Consider the following 21,282-nt stretch of genomic DNA (forward strand, 5'->3'; position numbering starts at 1 on the left):
GAAGGAAAGGAGTAAGGAGGGTGGGAGGGAGGAAAAGAGGAAGGAAGGAAAGAAAAGAGGAAGGAAGGAAGGAAAGGAGTAAGTAGGGAGGGAGGGAGGAAAAGAAGAAGGAAGGAAGGAAAGGAGTAAGGAGAGAGGGAGGGAGGAAAAGAGGAAGGAAGTAAAGGAGTAAGGAGGGAGGGAGGGAGGAAAAGAGGAAGGGAGGAAGGAAAGGAGTAAGGAAGGAAGGAAGGAAAGGAGTAAGGAGGGAGGGAGGAAAAGAGGAAGGGAGGAAGGAAAGGAGTAAGGAAGGAAGGAAGGAAAGGAGTAAGGAAGGAGGGAAAGAGGAAAGAAGGAAAGAAAGGAGGGAGTAAAAGGAAGGAAGGAGGAAAGAAGGAACAGTCAAAAGAGATGGAGGGAGGACGACAGGAAGGTTTAAAAAATAAAAAGATAATCTTTGGTTTGTTCTAATTGTTGCATCGCTGCTGTTTAAAGAGATCAAATAAATAATGAAAGTAGTTTATAGTTTATTTAATAACCCTAACTAACCCTAACTAACCCTAACTAACCCTCATCAGCCTCAGTTTACCTAAAATAACTATAAAACTGCTTTAATCTAGATTTTTAGAGTCAGAGCTGTTTTCTCCTCAGTGATTCAGACTAACAGCAGGATTAAAATAAAGAAGCATCTTCATCATCATCACCCTCATCATTATCCTCCTCTTCCTCTTCCTCCTCTTCCTTGTCTCTCTTTGGTGTGTTTGAGGGTCAGTAGAGTTTGTGTCTGGAGGAAGGTTAGGAGTCAGAGTCACACTGAGACGCTGTCGTCACCTGACTCGTCCTCTGATCTGGTTTCAGCTGACTCGTCTGCAGCTGGATTCACATCTGTATCTGCTCCAGATGATGAAGGAGGTCTCACTGCAGGAAGGAAGAAATAACCCAGGTCAGACAGTAGGAAGAGGAAGAAAGAGGTATTAATATAAAATACAAAACAATAAAACTATTTATTTTGTCCTCAGTAAACATGAATTAATCCATTGAAATGAATTAGCTCAGTTAACTGGCAAAACAGACAGACAGGAATTAGTCAGTCACAAAAAAGTAGCTCAGTTTCTGCCCAGCGACAGGTTGCTAAGGCCCTACGGTTGCTAGGGGGCAGCTAAGGCCCTGTGGTTGCTAAGGGCAGCTAAGGCCCTGCGGTTGCTACGGCGATTTGAGAATCTGCTTGGAAAATATTCTCAAAATTCTGAAGAATTTGGCTTCTGTCAAGGTCCCGAACAATTGCAAACTGTGAGAAAACCGTAACTCCTGTCCAAAAACCGAAAACACCGTGAGAGACACAGAAGCCGGCAGATTCTGACAGTGTTTATTTTATTCAGATATTCCTTAAAATGAGCGAGTAAGCTCAGTGTGAACACAGAGTGAGATTCTTTTGGGGAAAAAAAGACGATTACATTAGAGTCAATGGGGGAGAGACAGGTATTGCTGCCGGTTTCTGCCCCCCCGTTTAAATTTTGTGCAGACCCCGCCTGTCAACTTCACATTTTATGAATCCCAACACCTATGTCTACATTTTGACCCAAAATGATTTGTCTCCTTTTTACGGTTTGGCCGTGAGCTCGAGTTAAAAATAAAAATTAAAGTTATTTTTTACTGCTTCTCACACTCAAGCTAACTGCTGCTTCCACTCTAACTTTGAAGAAAAAGTGATTTCCACTCCTCGTTTGACTGCTCATAGTTTGAAAAGTTTACATGTTATGTAAAAACAGTTTGGTATTTTTCAGAGAGCACAAGTATTCCTCCGTTTTAAAGTTTGAATCACGTTTCTACGTGCACGTATGAGAGAGCTAGGTGACTCAGAAAAAATGTGAAATTTTTGGGGTTTTTCAAAAAATTCCCATTTATTTCCAATGGAAGAAATCCCCTGTTTTTTGGGAATAACTTTGGGAGCCTCGGAGCTGAGCACCTGTGGTACTAATTACATTCTGATGCTAGCTAAGAGTGATGTGAAGTGTTCAGTGATTGGTCGAACCGTAGGCGGGGAGGGACTTGGCTTTCTCTCTGTCTTCCTCTCTGTGAACAGGAAGACTAGTTGAACCCTTCAGAGATGAATACTGTCTGCTGCCAGCGCTGGATTCTCCCACTGCAGAGGGACACTCGAACGCATCACCGTCAGGACAGTCGGCTGCAGACACAAAAACACACAAATACATAAATAAATACAGTAAATTAAAAATATTAAATAATAATAAATGATTAATACATTTAAAAAATATATAAAATAAAAATAAATTAACAGTAAATAAAAAAACATGAAATAAATTAAAATTAAATTGAGATTAAATAAAAAAAAATGTTAGATAGACAATGGTTTGACTCCTGATCTGAACATTTTTATCATTTAATTTTTACTAATTAATGTCAGATCAATCATTTATAAGTAAAAATTGTCTTCATAGAGGCATGTTGGACATTAATTCATGCAGCCTGTTTTATTAGTGACAAAAAAAAAAAAATTTAACTTCTAGGTTACTCCAATAAAATTATGTTTCTGATGGAGAATGAACCATATAAATGTGCTTTAGGAGAATAAATATAACCTGACTGAAAGTGAAATATGTCTAACTCCTCTTCAGACGTATAAACTACAGTTTCTTCTTCTCTCTCTGATTCTAAAAACATCTTCTTTTTTTTTTTGCTCTTTGTGATTATACAGAGAAAAACACTGAGTTCCTGTTACTGTTAATTAATCCCACACACACGCTGACACTGCCAAGTACTGTGTGTGTGTGTGTGTGTGTGTGTGTGTGCGTGTGTGTGTGTGTGTGTGTGTGTGTGTGTGTGTGTGTGTGTGTGTGTGTGTGTGTGTGGCCCTGAAAGCATTCATTAAACGAGCTGTCACCTGTTAAATTGAATGTTATATTTTCAGCTCCGACTGACTCATTCAAACCTTCATCATAAACTCACTAAACACTGGAGCTTTTTAACCCTTTACATGGAGGAAAAGAGGAAGGAAGGAAGGAAGGAAGGAAGGACGGAGGAGAAGGAGGAAAAGAGAAGACAAGAAGGATGGAAAGATGTAAAGATGGAAGGAAAAGAAGGAAGGAAGGAAGGGAAGAAGGAAGGAAGTGTAGATGGAAGGAAGGAAAAGAAGACCGGGAGGAAGGAAGGATAAGAAGACAGGATGGAAAGGTGGAAGGAAGGAAGCAAGGAAGGAAGGAAGGAAGAGAAGAGAAGACATGATGGAAAGATGGAAGGAAGGAAGGACAAGAAGGGCAGACGGAAGGAAGGAAGGAAGGGAAAAAGGGGAGATGGAAGAAAGGAAGGAAAGAAGGTAGGAAGGACAGACGGAAGGAAGGAAAAGAGGAAGAAGGAAACTGGACCAGATTGGACCTCTCAGCGGGCCGGTTCTGGCCCACGGGCCACATGTTTGACCCCCCTGTTTTAGAGAATATAAACCCTGTGTTACTATGTCTAATCCTTTCAGAGCCGACTACTGGAGGTCAAAGGTTAAAGACACCAACCGTCCAGTGGAGACGAAGGTCCAGGGCTGCTGCTGCTCTCCTGCTCTGATGGCGCCCTCTTCAGGCAGGAAACAGGAAGTGCTGCTTTAGGAGACGAGCTGACTGCAGCTGGAGTCTCAGCAGATTCATCTGAGACACAAAACACAAAATAATCCATTTATTATCTACGACGGAGTATCAGGGCCAGACTAAGAGAGTTTATTTAATTTGAAATTACGAGAATAAAGTCATGATATTATAAGAAAAAAAGTCGTAATACTGCGGAATAAAGTCGTAATATTACAAGAAAAAAAGACGTAATACTGCGAGAATAAAGTTGTAACATTGTGGAATAAAGTCGTAATATTACGAGAAAAAAGTTGTAATATTGCGGGATAAAGTCGTAACATTGCGAGAAAAAGTTGTAATATTGCGAGAAAAAAGTTGTAATGTTACGAGAAAAAAGTTGTAATGTTACGAGAAAAAAGTCGTAATATTGTGAGAAAAAAGTCGTAATATTGCGAGAAAAAAGTTGTAATATTACGAGAAAAAGTTGGAATGTTACGAGAAAAAGTTGGAATGTTACGAGAAAAAGTTGGAATGTTACGAGAAAAAAGTTGGAATGTTACGAGAAAAAAGTTGGAATGTTACGAGAAAAAAGTCATAATATTGCGAGAAAAAAGTCGTAATATTGCGAGAAAAAAGTTGTAATATTACGAGAAAAAAGTTCTAATATTACGAGAAAAAGTTGTAATATTGCGAGAAAAAAGTTCTAATATTACGAGAAAAAGTTGTAATATTGCGAGAAAAAGTCGTAATATTACGAGAAAAAAGTTGTAATGTTACGAGAAAAAAGTTGGAATGTTACGAGAAAAAAGTTGTAATGTTACGAGAAAAAAGTCGTAATATTGCGAGAATAAAGTTGTAACATTACGAGAATAAAGTCGTAACATTATGAGGATAAAGTCGTAACATTACGAGGATAAAGTCGTAACATTACGAGGATAAAGTCGTAACATTACCAGAATAAAGTCGTAACATTACCAGAATAAAGTCGTAACATTACGAGGATAAAGTCGTAACATTACCAGAATAAAGTCGTAACATTACGAGGATAAAGTTGCAATATTACGAGAATAATATCGTAATATTACGAGAATAAAGTCGTAATTTTATGAGAACTCTTCCCCCTGCGTTAAAATGAGGAATGTTGAGCATCTTGTGAAGTTAGCGATCGACTGGTGGTTACGACTTTATTCTCGTAATATTACGACATTATTCTGGTAATTTCCTCCTAGCATGGCCCTAATACGTCATAATTATCAGTGTAAATCTCTTTAAATAGGAATTAAACTGAACGCAGACTTTTCTTCTCCTATTTGTCCGTGCTTACCATGGACGTAGGTGCTGGTTGGTCTGGGACTGGTTGGACTGGTTAGAATGGTGGGACTGGTGGGACTGGTTGGATTGATTGGATTGGTTGGACTGGTGGGACTGGTGGGATTGGTGGGATTGGTTGGACTGGTGGGACTCATGGGCCCAGAGGAGCGGGGGGTCGGCAGGGGTTTGGTCACTTGGGGCGGAAGTGGAACAGGTGATTTGAACCTGGGAGCCGGCTCTGGTTTGGACTCGTCAGCGTCTGTAGAGATGTGAGGTGGCGTTATTAAAAAGAAATATAATATAACAAAATAAGACATAAAAAATGGAAAACAATCAGGAAATAAAAATAGAATAAAAAGGATAATGCAAGCAGGAAAACAGGCTGAAACATAAAATAAAATACAGATTAATAAATAAAATAAAGTTCAATTGAAAGCCAGATTAAAAAGGTTATGCCAATTATACAGACTGATGTATTAGCTTAATACTTCTTTATATCTAGTTCTTCATTTGTCTTTTTCTGGATCATTACAGTCTTGTTTAATCCAGCTGTATTGTTTAAGATTGTTGCTATGGCTACCACTCCTAACATAGGCTCTGTATGATGATGTCATCGATGCTTACCTGTGCCAGCGTTTGCCTTGTCGTGCAACAGCGAAGATTCAGACTGAAAACAGACAAACAGAGATTTTTACTTTTATAATAATAAAGTTCACATATATTTGAGTAATCATTCAGAAGGAAGGAAGGAAGGAAGGAAGGATGGAACAAAGGAAGGAAGGAAGGAAGGGAGGAAGGACAGACAAACGGAAGGAAGGAAAGATGGAACAAAAGAAGGACGGAAGGAAGGAAGGAAAAGAAGACAGGAAGGCTGGAACAAAGGAAGGAAAAGAAGACAGGAAGGAAGGATGAAACAAAGGAAGGAAGGAAAAGAAGACAGGAAGGACAGAGGGAAGGAAGGAATGACAGAAGAATGGAAGGAAGGAAAGGAGGAAGGAAAAGAAGGAAAGAAAGAAGGAAGGAAGGACAGACAAACGGAAGAAAGGAAAAGAAGACAGGAAGGACAGAGGGAAGAAAGGAAGGAAAGATTGTAGGAAGGAAGGAAGGAAAGAAGGAAGGAAGGAAGCAAGGAAGGACGGAAGAAAGGAAAAGAAGACAGGAACAGAGGGAACGAAGGAAGGAAGGAAAGATGGTAGGAAGGAATGACAGACAAAGGGAAGGAAGGGCATAAAAGAGGAAGGAAGGAAAGATGGAAGAAAGGGAGGAAGGAGGGAAGGAAGGAAGGAAGGGAGGAAGGACAGACAAACGGAAGGAAGGACAGAAGAAAGGAAAAGAAGACAGGAAGGATAGCGGGAAGGAAGGAAGGAAAGACGAATATAAGGAAGGACAGGAGGAAGGAAAAGAAGGCAGGAAGGAAGGAAGGAATGACAGATGAATGGAAGGAAGGAAGGAAGGAAGAAAGGCAGAAAGGAAGGAAGGAAGGAAGCTCGTTCCTGGTACCAAACCGATTCGAGCTAGAACTGTTTAGTGGAAAAGCTCCATCACCTTACAAACTGTTGACTCACCTTCTTAGCAGCTTTCCTCTCCTGCCTGGCCTTCATCTCCGCCATCAGGTCCATCCCCATCAGAGGAACGCCGATATGACGAGGGATGTGAGGGTTCTCCTTCTTCTCCTCCTCTTTCTCCTCCTTCTCCACACTCTCACTCTTCTCCTCCGCCTCCTCCTCTTTCTCCTCCTCAGCGGCGGTCGGACAGACTTCGGTGTCAGAGTCGGTGGTGTCCAGTGATTGAGCTCTTTCCTGTAGCGGCCTCGGCGACGTCGGGGATGTCGGCACTGTCGTCTCCTCTGTTACCGTGGTTACGGAGGAGGAGGACGAGGAAGAGGAGGTGGGGTGGGGCGGGCTGACAGAGGCGGCGCCGTGGCTTTTCTCTGAGCGGGAAGTTCGGGATTTGATGAGGTTAAAGAAGCCACTCTTCCTGGATTCACGTTTCTTTTCCGCTCCTTCCTGCGAGCTCGAGGACGGACCTTTCACAGTAGGACGTCTGAAGAAGAACGATAAAAATAAAAACAGAATTAGAAAGAAATATACTTTTATTTATTCCTGCAAACCTGTTAAATATGTCTCTGGCTACGTTTCTATGCCGATGACACACAACTGTACTTTACTTGGGTTCAATGTGATTTTAGCAATTATCACAGGTGATATAAAAGATGAGCAGCTTAAATCTTTCTCCAATTACTGACGACATTCAATCATATACTTTCACATTATTTTCTGTGCGTCAGTATCTCAAAACAGTGAGAAAAAAACCCAGTTTAAAGCATAGCTCTCACTTAAAGCTAAGTTTAATGATTTTAAAACAAAATTAGAAAGAAATATACTTTTATTTACTCCTGCAAAACTACCAAAATAAGTATCAAGCTACTAGCGACTATTAGACAGGCAAATGCCATTTTATCAGACAGTGCTCATGTGTTGAACTGCGAATATACTCTTTTGAATTCTGGAAAGAGATATAGACTTCCTTTGTGCAGGCACAATCGATACAAACATTCTTTTGTTCCTGTATCAACCAAGCTCCTGAACAACCAGAAATGAATGTATGTGATGGTTTTGCGTATGGAAATGACATTGTGTATTCATGATAGTAGTGTGTGATAGTGTGTGCATGTATGCGAATGAATGGATCTATGAGTGTCTGTGATGGAGTGCTGGGATTTGTGACTGTACCTATATTTATGACGTAATGATTGTTTTGGTAGGTTGATGCGATGCAAATGCCTGTGTGAATGCTTTGATGGGGGGGTGGGGGGGGGGGGGGGTGTGTATGGCGGTACATGCGTAGGATCATCCAATGCCAGTTTGTGTTTGTTCCACCACTGTCTTTTTACTTGTACGTTTGTATTGCATGTTTTTTTTTTGTTTCTTTTGTTTTTTGTTTTTTTTATTGTATGTTACTTATGCAACATTTTTCCCTGTCTCCAAGATAAATGTCTCTCTAGGGAGACCAATAAAGTAGCCTAACCTAAGCCTAAGCCGAACTACGTCTCTATGCAGATGACACACAACTGTACTTTACTGCATTCAATGTGATATTAACAACTATCACAGGTGATATCAAAAGATGAGCAGTTTAAATGTTTCTCCAGTTACTGAAAACGAGGTAATGAGAAGACTGAAAACATTCAATCACGTGCTTTCATGTTATTTTCTGTGCGTCATTATATCATTATATCAAAACTGTGAAAAACAGTTTAAAGCATAACTCTTACTTGAAGCTAAGTTTAATGACTTTCTTGGAGAAAAAAAAACAGAATTAGAAAGAAATATACGTAAGTATAAGTATCAAGCTATGTTTCTATGCTGATGACACTCAACTCTCCAATTAATGAAAAACAAGATAACGAGAAGATTGAATAAATGCAATCATGTGTTCATCTCATCTTGAATCAGTTTCAGTTTAAAGCATAACTCTCACTTGAAGCTCAGTTTAATGACTTTCTTGGAGAAGAACTCCTCCAGACCCTCGTCCAGCTTTTCCATCATGTTCTGCTCGGACTCTTGGGTTGCCGTGGCGACGGTCGACTCCCGCTGAGAGACAGACAACGAGAAGAAAACACATCAGAGAGACAAAGACCGACAGATTTAGCAAAAGATTTTATTGCAGGTATTTCTGACAATCTTGACATTTCACATGAAGTTTTTAAAAGTGTTTGGGTTCGAAGATCAAAGTATAGACTCTAGAAATGTGAAAAACTTAAATAGCAAAGTCCAGATCATAATTTATATACTTATACTGATATTTCTCAACATTTAAAAGGTATTATCATGATATGAGAGTAGTGCTATCTAGTGCTAAGGGCAGAAGGAAGGAAGGAAGGAAAAGAAGACAAGATGGAAAGATGGAAGGAAGGAAGGAAGGGAAAAAGGGTAGATGGAAGGAAGGAAAAGAAGACAGGATGGAAAGATGGACGGAAGGAAGGAAGGAAAAGAAGGGCAGATGGAAAGATGGAAGGAAGGAAGGGGAAAAGGGCAGATGGAAGGAAAGAAGGAAGGAAAGATGGATGGAAGGAAGGAAAAAAGGGCAGATGGAAAGATGGAAGGAAGGAAAAGAAGACAGGATGGAAAGATGGAAGGAAGGAAGGAAGGAAGGAAGGAAGGAAAGAAGGAAGGAAAAGAAGACATGGGGGAAGGGAGGAAGAAAGGAAGGAAGGACAGATGGAAGGAAGGAAGAAAAAGAGGAAGAAGGAGACTGGGCCAGATTGGACTTCTCGGCGGGCCGGTTCTGGCCGAGGGGCCGCATGTTTGACCCCCCTGCTGTAGATGATATGACATGTGATGTGATTGGGAACGTACGGTTGGTCGGCTCGGTTTCGTCCTCTTCTTGGGCTTGGGGCGGAGTTTAGTGCGATGCTCCAGTGTGACGTGCTCCACGGGGGGCAGCTCACCCAGACAGAGGGCCTTAGAGTCGGGGAAGTCTCCGTGGCTGTGTGACATCATGTCCGATGGATGTGAAGCAGGAAGAGGCGGGTCCTCAACGTGGATAGGAACTTCCTCCAGAGCTTTGTCCAGGTCGAATTCCATCTCTGTTAGAAGATATTAAAATGTGGGACAGTTAGAAATACTCCATCTCTCTCTCTCTCTCTCTCTCTCTATCCATCTCTCTGTCTCTCTCTCTATCTCTCTCTTTCTCTCTCTCCTCTCTCTCTCTCTGTCTCTCCCTCTTTCTCTGTCTCTCTCTCTGTCTCTCTCTCCCTCTCTCTCTCTCTCCCTCCCTCCCTCTCTCTCTCTCTCTGTGTCTCTCTCTCCCTCTGTCTCTCTCTGTCTCTCTCTCTCTTTGTCTCTCTCTCTCTCCCTCCATGTCTCTCTCTCTCTCTCCCTCTTTCTCTTTCTCTCTATCAGTCTCTCTCTCCCTCTCTCTCTCTCTCTCCCCCCTTCTCTCTCCGTCTCTCTCTCTCTCTCTCCCCCCCTCTCCATCTCTCTCTCTCCTTCCCTCTGTCTCCCTCTCTCCGTCTCTTTCTCTCTCTCTCTCCGTCTCCCTCTCTTTCTCTCTCTGTCTCTCTCTCCCTCCGTCTCTTTCCCTCTCTTTCTCAGTTGCTCTTCAGCTTGTTTGTGACTCCTTTTCTTTAGTACTTTTATGTTTTTGTTTTTTCTTTAGCACTTTTATTTAGATTTGTTAGTTTTTTATCTCCACTACTAGAGGAGCTCTAATGTAATTCATTGTTTTCTTTGTTTAAATAAATAGATTCAGCTCTAGTTTTGTCCCTTTTCCCTTTTAGCTAATTTAACCGTTGTCCATTGTGTGTCTACTTCTGTCTAACTTTGGTCTAATATTTTATTTTTATTTCAACCTTATCGTCTGGTTTTCCGTTGCTTCCCTTTCCCCTAGTGAGCTGGGTTGTAACTTCCTGTCTAATATGAAGCTGTCCAAGGAAACACATGCACGTCCTGCAGAACAGCACAAAAAGCTCCTTTTGTTGAGACTGTGATGGACAAAGAACAATAATGCTGCTGTGGCTGAATGTTAATAAAGGTCTTTACACACCGCGGTCCAGACCAATAAACTACACGAAAAACAAAACTGTCTTTAACAAACTTCTCTTTCTTTCATGCTCGTCTCTCCTTTCATCCGTCTGTGCTTCAACCTTTGAATGCACCAATGTAAAAATGAAGTATAATCTACAAATTTCAATTAACAGACCAGTAATGTAACGTAAATATTTGAGCAGAAAGTGATGAAGGTGAGAGAATATGAACTGTGTTTGGTAGAGATGCTCGATATTGACTTTTCTGCCTATATTCCGATATTGTCCAACTCTTAATTTCCGATACAGATATATTCAGGCTTTTTACACCAAAACTGTAACAACACAACATATTGTGGCATTAACACATTATGCCTCATTGTATTGTGATGCAAACATAAATGCAACATGGCTGCTTTGCATCATTTACTATCCATAGGACTCTGAAATAGTTCCAAACCACAGACATAAGCCCCGTTTCTGGAGGCGGGACCTTTACAGGAAGTCCTCTCACGTGCTCCTCTTAGCTGTTGTGTCTCCAGCAGAGTAGCACCCAGACAGGACCCACCGGTTTCTGTTTGTGTGTTCGTGTACATGGCGGTGGACGCTATGAACTTTGCATTGGTTAGCAACGGTTAGCATAGCAACCCACGAGTATACGTCATCAAGCGCGCGCCGGTAAACGTTCCATGGTGTGTTCATGCAGGCTAGGAAATGCTGAAGCCGGTTATAACAACCCAATACCGATTTACTTACATTTTTAAGTAAATATCGGCCGATAATAACGGACATCCCTAGTGTTTATTGGTTTTGAGGGTTTTTTTGTGTCACTCACCAAAAGCCACAGAGACCGGTCGCAGCATCCGGACCAGAATACTCTTCCTCTTGGATTTAGGCGTCATCTGAAGAGAAAAGAAAAAAGGTTTATCTCAATTAAACAGCATGGATGTCAGTAGATGTGTTGGTTTAGACTTTTAATAGCATTTGTAATTGGATGGTGCCCTATTCCCTCCCTCCCTCCCTCCCTCCAACCATGCATCCATCCATCCATCCATCCCTCCCTCCCTCCTAACCATGCATCCATCCATCCATCCCTCCCTCCTAACCATGCATCCATCCATCCATCTCTCCCTCCCTCCCTCCCTCCCTCCATCCTAACCATCCATATCCATCCCTCCCTCCATCCCTCCACCCATCCTAGCCATCCCTCCATCCTAACCATCCCTCCCTCCATCCATCCATCCATCCCTCTCTCCATCCTCACCATGCAGCTGTCCATCCATCCATCCCTCCCTCCATCCATCCATCAACTTACCAACCAACCAACCAACCAACCATCCATCCTAACCATCCCTCCCTCCATCCATCCATCATCTAACCATCCATCCATCCATTCATTCTAACATCCAACCATCTATACCTCCATCCATCCATCCATCCATCCTAACCATCCATCATCCATCCATCCATCCTAACCATCCATCCATCCTAACCATCCATCCATCCTAACCATCCATCATCCATCCATCCTAACCATCCCTCCCTCCATCCATCCATCCCTCCAACCAACCATCCATCCATCCATCCATCCATCCAACCATCCATCCATCCCTCCCTCCCTCCATCCTAACATCCCTCCTTCCCACCCTCCATCCATCCCTCCCTCCATCCTAACCATCCATCTATCCCCCCCCCTCCATCCATCCCTCCCTCCCTCCATCCATCCATCCTAACATCCATCCATCCATCCATCCCATCCTAACCATCCCTCCCTCCCTCCTCACCATGCAGCTGTCCATCCATCCATCTATCCTAACCATCCCTCCATCCATCCCTCCCTCCCTCCCTCCCTCCCTCCATCCATCCCTCCATCCTCACCATGCAGCTGTCCATGTCTTCCAGCTGGTTGCTCTCCGGCTGCAGGACTCTCTCATCCAGAACTTCGGCCTCCAGCTGAGGCTCGTGATGCAGCAGAGGATGGACCTTCCTGTTCAGATGGTCGGCCTGGAGACAGAAGAGGAGGAAAAGAAGAAGGGATGAGTGGATGCACACACAAAGAAAGAAAGAGAGAGAGATGGACAGATAGAGAGGACGCTAACCAGAGTGTGCTGTGATCTGGACAGAGACTCCAGGATTTCATCCACGATGCGATCAGACAGAAACGACGCAATGCTGAGCTTCACTTCACTGTGACACAAAGACAAACACACACATTAAACAACATGAAGAACAGTTTCCAAAATAAAAGCATGATAGAGGAAAGAAATCAGCAATCATTCTTTTGTTTTAAGCACTTTATCTAAACTATTGGTTCAATTAAGGTTGTTTCATAATAAAAGTTCATCTATTAGATACTTAACAGATAAAAACCAATAAAGATCTCTGGTGTTAAAATAACTTAATAATAAGAGACTACCAAAGTAAACTAACATTTTCTTGACTCTTTTGGCATTAATGGATCAGTTTTAGGGTCAAACAGTCGTCACCACCTCTGCATATATTCAGTGTGTGCAGTATAATGAGAATTAACTCACAGAGATGTCACAGAAAACCAGTTTGTTGCACATGAAACACAATGACAACAATTTTTTGTAGGATTAAATTACTTTTAAATCAGCTGCAGTAACATTGCTGAGACTGGTCACATTTTCTGTAATGGTTAAGGCCTCAATCAGCACATTCAGGTATTATTCTTTGTCATTTTTTTGTGTATTTAAATTTTTTAACTAACCCTCAACTAAACTAAACTAAATTCAATTAAACTAAATTAAAAATACTGATTTTATAATAACCAAAAGATGAGGAAAATACTCGAGAACCTTTATTTTGATTTTTTATTGGTCATAATTTTGATTTTTTTTGTTCTTTATTGAACGAAATATACAAATAACCAGTCGATCGAGTTTATAAAATAAAATAAAATAGAAAAATGCATAAATTACTTCTTCAATTAAAAAGTAGATTTTGATTACAGACCTACTTTTCTCATGTTTTATGTTTTTTTAATATAACTAAAGACCTGATAAAGTTGTGAACACACACACACACACACACACACACACACACACACACACACACACACACACACACACACACACACCTGATCTAATTGATGATGTCAGCCCCAGACTGCTCCAGCAGCGTCGTGGTGATGAAGCTGCGAGGAACAGTCATCCGTCCCGTACCGGCCTTCAGCAGCTCCTGACGAAGGCTGCTCCTCTTCATCACATGAGGACACAGACCCTCGGCCGCGTCCACCATGGACGCCAGCATCGTCTGCAGCTGCTCGTCATCACCATGGGAAACCTCTCCGGCCATCGACTCCAGTTTGTCTTGAATGGCTCCGACACACGGGACCCTTCGAACCGCCGCTCCCTCAGGTGGTACAAGTTAGGAAGCAGCTGGAGGGAGAGAGAGAGGGAGAGGGGGATGGAGAGAGAGAGAGAGAGAGGGAAAGAGGAAGAGAGGGAGAGAGAAAGAGAGAGAGAGAGGGAGAGGAGAGAGAGAGAGAGAGGGAGGGAGGGAGAGTAGAGAGGGAGGGAGGAGAGAAGGAGAGGGAGAGAGAGAGAGGGAGGGAGGAGAGAGAGAGGGAGGGAGAGAGGGAGAGGGAGGGAGAGAGGGAGGGAGGGAGAGGGAGAGAGAGGGGAGAGGGAGAGAGGGAGAGAGAAGGAGAAAGAGGGAAAGAGAGAGGGAGAGAGAGGGGGAGAGAGATAGAGAGAGAGGGAGAGAGAGACAGAAAGAGGGAGAGAGAGACAGAGCGAGAGGGAGAGAGAGAGAGGGAGAGAGAGAGACAGAGAGAGAGAGAGACAGAGAGAGAGGGGGAGAGAGCGAGAAAGAGGGAAAGAGAGAGGGAGAGAGAGGGGGAGAGAGAGGGAGAGAGAGACAGAAAGAGGGAGAGAGAGACAGAGCGAGAGAGAGAGAGAGAGAGAGAGAGAGGGAGACAGAGAGGGAGAGAGAGACAGAGCGAGAGGGAGAGGGAGAGAGAGAGACAGAGAGAGAGAGGGAGGGAGGGGGAGAGAGAGAGAGAGAGAGGGAGAGAGAGAGAGAGACATAGTGTTTAACATAATATTTTTTTACTTTAGATTTACACATATTCATATTGTTTTATACGTCTTCTTACAGTCTTTGAGTTTCTGGCGTCCTTCATGAGATTCTCGGCCACCTTCATGTCCTCCTGCACCAGGTTAGCTTCTGTGAACTTCAGAGAGTTTAAATGATCCTGCACCTTCACACACATCATGTCCACCATCTGTAAGGAGAGACAAACAGGTCAGTCAACGTTAAATAAAGTGTTAATATAAGAGGAAGAAGTGTGTCAGCAGAGAGAGAGAGAGAGGGAGGTTCTGGCCTGTTGCGTCGTCGTGGTAACGATTCCCTGCTGCAGCCTGTACGCTTGTTCCTGGAGATATTTACGGGTCTCATGGTTCCTCAGCAGGTACTGCTCCATCTGACCCAAACACACAAAACACACACGGAGAGATGATCAGGAATAAAACACTTGAAATCAGCTGCTGGACCAAATAATCACATCTGTAAAAGGCAGATCTCATTAAAACTATATCTGCCCTTAGCAACAAGTAGTAGGAAGGAAGGAAGGAAGGAGGGAAGGAAGGAAGGAAGGAAGGAAAGGAGGGAGGAAGGAAAAGAAGACAGAAAGAAATGATGGAAGAAAGACAGATGTAAGGAAGGAAGAGAAGTCAAGAAGGAAGGAAGGAAGGAAGGAAGGAAAGAAGGAAGGAAGGAAGGAAAGAAAGACAGGAAGGAAAGTGGGCCGGAGTGGCCCCTTGGCCAGTTCTGGCCCACAGGCCTCATGTATATATATATATATATACACATATACACAGTAAGACCAAGGCAGTGTTCAGTCTATACTTATACTTACACTCAAGCATACTTAATAAAAATGAACTTCAAGTATACTACTTTTTGCTGAGGGTGTACTGGGAATATGTATATGTATACCTTTTATATATAAATGTATGAGAAGACATTTCACTCTAAACTGACTCATAATCAGGACAGTAACCTTCAGCAAGGCGTCTTCTGTCTTCTCAGGATTGGCCTTCAGAGCCTGAGCAGCGTCCATGATGGGAACAGGCATGAAGCGGATGGTGTAGTTCCTGATCAGGAGAGAACATTATATTAATTATTAGTTAATTATAATAAAGTCAGAATAGAGCTGTGTGAGCTTAGTGACATCATGAACAGCTGATTTTAGACTCACTTCTCCAGAGCAGCTGCAACGTCCTGCAGACCCTGAGGACTGATGTTGTTCCTGTCCCACACTATGGAACTACACACACACACACACACACACACAAACACACATACACACACACACACACACACACACACACACACACCCACACACAGACTTAAACTACAGAATGAAGTGGTGCATCAATGTGAAGATGAATGATTGAAAAGTTAGTTAACCCTCATGTCGTCCTCCCGGGTCAAATTGACCCTGTCTCTTTTGACTGTTCCTTCTTTCCTCCCTTCCTTCCTTCCTTCCTTCCTCTTTTCCACCCTCCCACCTTACTCCTTTCCTTCCTTACTCCCTGCTAACTCCCTTCCTTCCTCTCTTCCTTCTTTTCTCTGTCCCTCTTTTCCTTCCTTCCTTCTTTCCTCTGTCCTTCCCTTCCTTGTTCATCCCTTCCTTCCTCCCTGCTACCTTCCTTCCTTCCTTCTTTCCTCTGTCCTTTCCTTCCTTGTTCCTCCCTTTCATCCTTGACTCGAGGACAACAGGAGGGTTAAAATCTTCACATTTAGTTTCAGACTTTCTTGAGGCTCAGATTTAAATCCTTCCTCAGATTATAAACCCGCTCTGTTCCTCCTGCTAACTGACCTCAGCTTGGTGTTGATCTGCAGAGCTTTAGCGAGCATCTTCGCTCCCATGTCTCCCATCGCGTTCCCGCTGATGTCCAGTTTAGTCAGAGACGTGTTGCTGCCCAGAGCGTTGAGCACGATGGAGATGTCGGCCTTCAGCCTGGAGTCAGCCAGCGAGAGAGACGTCAGCGGCTGGAAGGAGAAGAAGAAGAAGAAGAAGAGTCAAATAAAAGGAAATAAAAAGGAGAGTAGTGTGTAAGTGGATAAAGAAAGAAAGAAAGAAAAGTTACTCACTGACTCTTCCTCTTGGATCATATGAACCAGGTTGTCCAGAACCGGAGCCACATTCCTGATGGATAGATATAAAGATATAAGTCAAGGAAGGAAGGAAGGAAGGGAGGGAGGAAAGGAGGAAGGAAGAAAGAGAGAAGGAGGGAAGGAGGAAAGAAGGACATAAGGAAGGAAGAAAGGAGGATAGAGGAAGAAAAGAAGGGAGGAAGAAGAAGGAAGGGAGGAAGGATGGAAGAGAGGAAGAAGGAAGGGAGGAAAGGAAAGAAGGAAGGGAGGGAAGAAGGAAGAGAGGGAGGGAGGGGGAAGGAAGGAAGGGAGGGCGGGAGGGAGGAAGAAGGGAAGGAAGGAAGGAAGAGAGGAAAGGAAAGAAGGAACGGAGGAGAGAAGGAGGGAGGAAAGAAGGAAGGAAGGTAGGAAGAAAGGGGGATGGATGAAGGGAGGAAGTAGGATGGAAAGGAGGGAGGGAGGAAGGAGGGAAGGAAGGACGGAGGAAAGAAGGAAGGGAGAAAGGAAGGAAGGAAGGACAGAGGAAAGAAGGAAGGAAGGAAAGGAAAGAAGGGAGGTAGGAGTGAGGAAGGATGGAAGGGAGGAAGAAGGAAGGAAAGGAGGACAGAGGAAAGAAGGAACAGTCAAAACAGACGAAGGTTAATCAACATTTTGACTTTATATATATTATATATTATATATATATAAAGTATATAATATTATAATATATATTATATATTATATATTATATTTCCTGGTTAGCTCTCAGTGGTCACATGACTCCTCTCATCATGTGACATCACCTACTTGGACTTGATGTTGTTGAAGTTTTTTCCCAGTGAGAGGTTTCTGATGGAGCGATTCTTGGCCAGCCAGACCAGCAGCGTGATCAGATCCATGTCCAAGCCTGAGGGGGGGGGGGGGGGTTAGGGTTAGGCGGGGAGGGAGGGGGGGCAACACAGGACCATGAACACACCACCATCACAGTATAATAATCAATAAAGCATTATTTATTATTATTATTCTTACTGTTATCAGAGATGTCCAGACTGGAGATGTTTGGGATCTCTGCGATGCAACCCTCCAGAATCTGAGAGCCTCCTGAACGCAGCTACAAGAAAAAAACACTGTCAGTTTATTTATTTAACACTAATATCAATTATTAGTTTACTATATACTAATAATTGATATTATACTATATTTTATATATTTAAGAATAGTATAGTGAAGTATACTTAGCTTATACTGAGACTAAGTACATTAATACTAAGACTTTTACTTCAATACTAAAGCTTATACTTTACTTTAGTATACTTTTAAGTTCCTTCCTCCCTCCTTTCCTTCATTCTTCCTCCCTCCCTTCCATCCTTCCTTCCTCCCTCCTTTTCTTCATTCTTTCTCCCTCCTTTCCTTCCTTCTTCTTCCTTTCCATCCTTCCTTCCTCCTTTCCTTCCTTCCTTCCTTCCTCCCCCCTTTCCTCCCTTCCTCCCTCTTTTCCTCCCTTCCTTCCTCTTTTCCTCCCTTCCTTCCTCCTTTCCTTCTGTGTACTTTAGTATATTTTTATTTCCTTCCTTCCTTCCTTCCTCCATCCATCCTTCCTTCCTTCCTCCCTCCTTTCCTCCCTTCTTTTCTCCTTTCCTCCCTCCCTTCCTTCCTCCCTCCCTTCTTTCCTTCCTCCCTTCCTCCCTATCTCCCAGGTGATAGCTGGAGGAGAATAATGAGATGAGTAATGTATTTCTGATGGCTTTAGTGTGAGTTTTTACCTCACAGGAGCTGAGATCCAGAGACACGTCGCTGAGGTTCGGATTGCAGCCGAGTCCCAACAACAAAGCTCTGCAGACACAAGAACACAGTCAGGAGTCAGTTTAACAGCACATTATAGAAGAGGGAATATTTAATAATATTAATATAAACATAAAGGCCTATGGAGCTGTATTTAATGTGTTTAAGGTGGATATTAAACAGGTTAAAGAGATTATTAGTTAATGTTTTCTTACTTGAGCGCCTCCAGAGGAAGTCTGGTCCCTGAGACGCTGACGGAGCTCAGAGCCAGAGAGCTGCTGAAGAACTGCTTAAAGGAAGAAGGGATGTCTTTACTCTTCCTGAGAGAAGAAGAGAAGAAGAAGAGTTAAAACTGGGTAAATATAAAGAGGATGATAAATAGATTCATAACTTAATAACAGCTGTAATAAATGATCTGACCTGTGAGAGTATACAGTCTTGGACATGTTGAGGACAGAAAGATGCTTCAAAGATCCTCTGAGCAGAGAAACACACACCTACAAACACACAATACTGAAAGTTAACACACACCTACAAACACACAATACTGAATGTTAACACACACACCTACAAACACACAATACTGAAAGTTAACACAGAACAACTTCATTCAAACACTGAATTCATATTTTGTGATTTTTTTGGATTATCTGTACTTTATTTGTGTTTCTATCCTGGGAAGACTTCATGGAAAATCCAAATGAAGTTATTATAACAATTAAATTACTTACTTTTCATGTCACTTAACTAATAATTAAATGCTTTTTATTATAAAATATTCAGATTTGGGGTTTTTTTATTGGAGAGAAGCTACATCTGCAAGTGTTAAATGTGTGTATCTATGTGTGTGTATTTGCAGTATGTGTGTGTATGTGTGTGTGTGTGTGTGTGTGTGTGTGTGTGTGTGTGTGTGTGTGTGTGTGTGTGTGTGTGTAGTATATGTGTGTTGTGTTGACCTGCTCCAGAGAACAGTCGCTGTTGGACAGATCCAGAGTCTCTAAACAGTTGGACTGACTCAGGAAACTGTGAAGATGCTGCGAAGAAGAAAACAAGACAAAGCTCAGATCTTAAGTCTCATAAAAAGGTTTGAATTAACTTTAGGTTTGCAAAGTTTGTCCTAATACTCAATAAAAGCCAAACAGGAAGTTAAAAAACATAAAACAGCATATATTTTAAAATTACAAGATGTTCTTATAATATGAAGGAAACAAGACAGGTGATCATAATTCCTCTCATTAGTGTCTTTAGGTTGTTTTATTTAAAGTTTATATATTTATATATTTAAATGATGGAGGGTTGAAGGAAGCGGCTGAAAGGGAAAGTTATTTTATTTATAGTTTATATTTATTTATATATTAATAAGCGGCTGCGTACCGGCAGGTCGTCTCCTCTCAGAGAGTTTCCTGACAGGTCGAGGTGAGTGAGAGACGTAGAGATGGACGGATTAGCACAGAGAGCCTGACACAGACTGTTCACTCCTGAAATACACAATATATAGTACACACTGAAACACACAATATATAATACACACTGAAACACACAATATATAATACACACTGAAACACACAATATATAATACACACTGAAATACACAATATATAATACACACATTAATACACAACATAGGACACACATTAATACACAACATAGGACACACACTGTTCACTCCTGAAACACACAATATATAATACACACTGAAATACACCTGAAACACACAATATATAGTACACATATTAATAAACACCTGAAATACACAATGTAGTACACACATTAATACACAATATAGGACACAGAAATACACAACATAGGACACACATGCTGCTCTCTCACCTTTAGGAGACATGGAGGTCTTGGAGAGGTTCAGGTGCTTCAGGCCCATTGGGAGTTTGGAGAGTTGAGCACTCAGAGCAGACGCACCTGCAGAAATCACACACACACACACACACACACACACACACACACACACACACACACACACACACACACACACACACACACACACACACACACACACACACACACACACACACACAGTCTTAACACACTTTACAGAGCTGTAATGTTCTAACCAACCACCAGAGGGAGCATGACTTCACCTGAAGCCTCCAACAGTGATCAGATCTGCATGTTTCAGCTGAATGTAAGTTAATGATAAAACAGAAGTAACAGAAAGCAAACACAAGCTTTTAATAAGTTCAGTGAGGCGGATATGAATGTGAAACCAAATATCTCACAACAGTAACATCACTACAGAGTCACGATGATCTGCAAAAACTGTCTCACATCTCTCACATCGCTCTCTCTCTCCCTCTCTCTTCCTCTCTCTCTCCCTCTCTCTTCCTCTCTCCCCCTCTCTCTCTCTCTCCATCCATTTATCTATTGTATAAAATAATCACAATGTTTGCAGGCCGAACCCTGTCTGCAGAGTGAAAGCAGGGTGTGTGTGTGTGTGTGTGTGTGTGTGTGTGTGTGTATGTGTGTGTGTGTGTGTGTGTGTGTGTGTGTGTGTGTGTGTGTGTGTGTGTGTGTTCACCTTTGTCCTCCAGTGAGTTGTTGCTCAGGTTGAGTGTGTGTAGAGTGGAGGCGGGGTTGTGTGACAGAGCGCCGGCCAGTTTCTGAGCGAAGTCGCTGATGAAAGAAAAGGAACAACATGACTGAGTAACGTTTACACAGCGGGTCACGTGACTTCCTGTTAAACCTAAAACCCGGCCGTGACCTCTGACCTTCTGAGTCCAGTGTTGTCCAGCACCAGCTCCTCCAGCCGGCCGGACCGAGCCACGACTTTCAGGATCTGATCACAAACATCTGTCGGCTGAAACACACAAACATGATTATTATTATTATATAGATTATAATAATGTGTTATGTGTGTTTATGTGTGTATGAGGAAGGAAGGAAAGGAAAGAAAGAAGGAAGGATGGAGGAAATAAGGAAGGAAGGAAGGAAGATAGGAGGGAGGGAATGAAGGAAGGACGGAGGGAGGGAGAAAGGAAGGACAGAAGGAAG

At 42.4% G+C, this 21,282-nt stretch overlaps 1 pseudogene; it reads right to left on the reverse strand.

Annotated features, from left to right (window-relative positions):
* Positions 1–3,546: 3,546 nt before the first annotated feature.
* LOC128374590 (F-actin-uncapping protein LRRC16A-like) overlaps positions 3,547–21,282 on the reverse strand; it is a 26,014-nt pseudogene continuing 8,278 nt past the window's right edge.

This window comes from Scomber japonicus, chromosome 15 (genome assembly GCF_027409825.1).
Source record: "Scomber japonicus isolate fScoJap1 chromosome 15, fScoJap1.pri, whole genome shotgun sequence".
In the NCBI taxonomy this organism is placed as follows: domain Eukaryota; kingdom Metazoa; phylum Chordata; class Actinopteri; order Scombriformes; family Scombridae; genus Scomber; species Scomber japonicus.